Source organism: Amia ocellicauda (assembly GCF_036373705.1).
Source record: "Amia ocellicauda isolate fAmiCal2 chromosome 11 unlocalized genomic scaffold, fAmiCal2.hap1 SUPER_11_unloc_1, whole genome shotgun sequence".
NCBI lineage: Eukaryota > Metazoa > Chordata > Actinopteri > Amiiformes > Amiidae > Amia > Amia ocellicauda.
Window position 1 is genome coordinate 555,731 of NW_027102659.1, and position 2,042 is coordinate 557,772.

The 2,042-nt window shown below is 48.8% G+C and overlaps 1 non-coding gene across 1 annotated transcript; it reads left to right on the forward strand.

Moving 5' to 3' along the window:
• Positions 1–1,560: 1,560 nt before the first annotated feature.
• On the forward strand, positions 1,561–1,633 carry trnav-aac (transfer RNA valine (anticodon AAC)). The gene has a single exon. It is a non-coding gene; the product is annotated as a tRNA-Val (tRNA).
• Positions 1,634–2,042: the final 409 nt, after the last annotated feature.

Here is a 2,042-nt window from a genome sequence, read left to right on the forward strand (position 1 = left end):
GCTCGGTCGATGAGAGCACTCAGAATATAAACCAGGGTGCTTTTAACCACTCTGCTTACTTGGTCACATACCCCGGGCATAAATCCTGCGTCTTCATCACGCCCCCGGGACAGTCCGATGCTCATTGGGTCGCCTGGTGGTTTGTGGGGTGTTTCTCCATCCATTGGACTGACCCCCTCCTGAGACGCACAGACGGTAGACAGTTCGGCAAAATCGAGGCCCTCCATGAGCTCCAGAGGCTGGGGATCCCCGAGACTCATTTGGACATCCATCGCACCGCATGTTGTTTCGTCCTGAGGGACCGGGGTCTGAGGTCTTGGAGAGTAACCACAGTCAAAGGGTTCCAGAGTGTATACAAAATATGGGGAATAGAACCAGGGGTGATCCCGGGTTTGAAGAGGCCTGTAGAGCCTGTCGACGTCCGCAGCTTTCGGGTAAGACATTCTCTTTAATTTTAAACCATGAATGAATTGTTGCACCTTTTATCCTATCTCTTCACTACGTCACGACACACCGCCCTCTTAGAAGAGAGTAGCCCCTGAGCCGTCAGACCCCCCTCCAAAACCCCACACGTCGTCTGTCGTAGTTCTGCAAGCTTTCCCATTCACACCTTTCAAAACCCTGAGTCGGAGACTCCATTTCGCATTCTCTTGGACCCTCTTGCAAGCCTTCTAGAGTCTTATCCACAAGCCCCAGATCTCTCCAGGCCATCACCTTCAACCAGTCCTCATAAGAGTATTCAATTACCGTCTCAAAAGGTTCCAACGTACCCTCCTTCTCTCCCAAAGCAAAAAGCTCCACTCCAACATAGCTGGGATCCCTTTTAAAGCGGTAACCCCGTCGAGCCCCCCAGAACAACACCCAGGAGCGTTCAATCTTCAAATTGGTGAGTACAGGAACCCTTGCCCGGGATTGTTTCTTGCGGGGTTTCATGTTGATGTCGCTGGACATGTTGAAGAAGCGGGATGTTTCAGAAGCTGAGAATTAAAGAGGTATTGCCTAAAAGAAGCGCGGGTTCTTAAATAGAGAGGAGAGTTTCGGGGCGTTGCCTTCAGAGGGGTGGGGGTATTTATGGGTGGCCTTGTTGTTCAGGGTTTTATGGGTGCACACTTTCTGACGGATATGACGTAGGAATAATTAAGGAAATAACTCTACCTAAAATCACGCCCCCCAATTATGACGTAGGAATATTAATAAGCTTAGGGCATACGTCATAACAAAATAGGCCGCGCCCAAAAAACCCTACTATCTACTCTTATGTAGTTGAAGGCGCAGTATAGCTCTCATAGTCTGGTGGTGACGGAAGACCACCAGCCGTTTGAACAAGCCATTCAGCATCACCTTGTTGGGTTAAGTGCAGGCACTGTCAGAGCGCAGGGCGTCCTGCCTTTGAAAGAGTTTCCGAAGTGTCCTGATGTGCCCTTTAGCAATGCCAAACAGGTCTGTGAAAATGGCATCCTTTCGCCGCACTTCTCACAGCCTAGCCGACCTGAAACACCTGAGCCCGTTTTACCAGCAGGCTTTAACGGTAACCAATTGAAGCAAGAGGCAGCGGTGTCAGTTTCCGTAGTGTAGTGGTTATCATGTTCGCCTAACGCGCGAAAGGTCCCCGGTTCGAAACCGGGCGGAAACAGCCTACTGTGGGCTGGCCCTTTTCGTCATGCTTGCCCTCGTGGTTCCCCGGAGGCGGTGGGTGTCTTTTCTTCATTGGAGTGCCCGCAATCGATGCACTCAGAGCGTCCGTCCGTCGACAGGTTGAAATTGTAAACGCTGGTGTAGCCACTTTTAATTAAAATCTGATGATGATGATGATGATGATGTTGTTGTTGTTGTTCTTGTTGTTGTTGTTCTTGTTGTCATCGTGGTCGCCGTCATTATTATTGTTAAAGTAAAGCAGTAGTTAGATTTGTTGCTACCGTAAGGTGTAGAAGACAACAGTTGGTATGGCGTGTGATATCAAAACATTCAGAATACTTTTAACCTATATAATTTATAAGCTTTGTAAAATAAACCCAAATATCTCTTTTGCGGGGATAAACGCT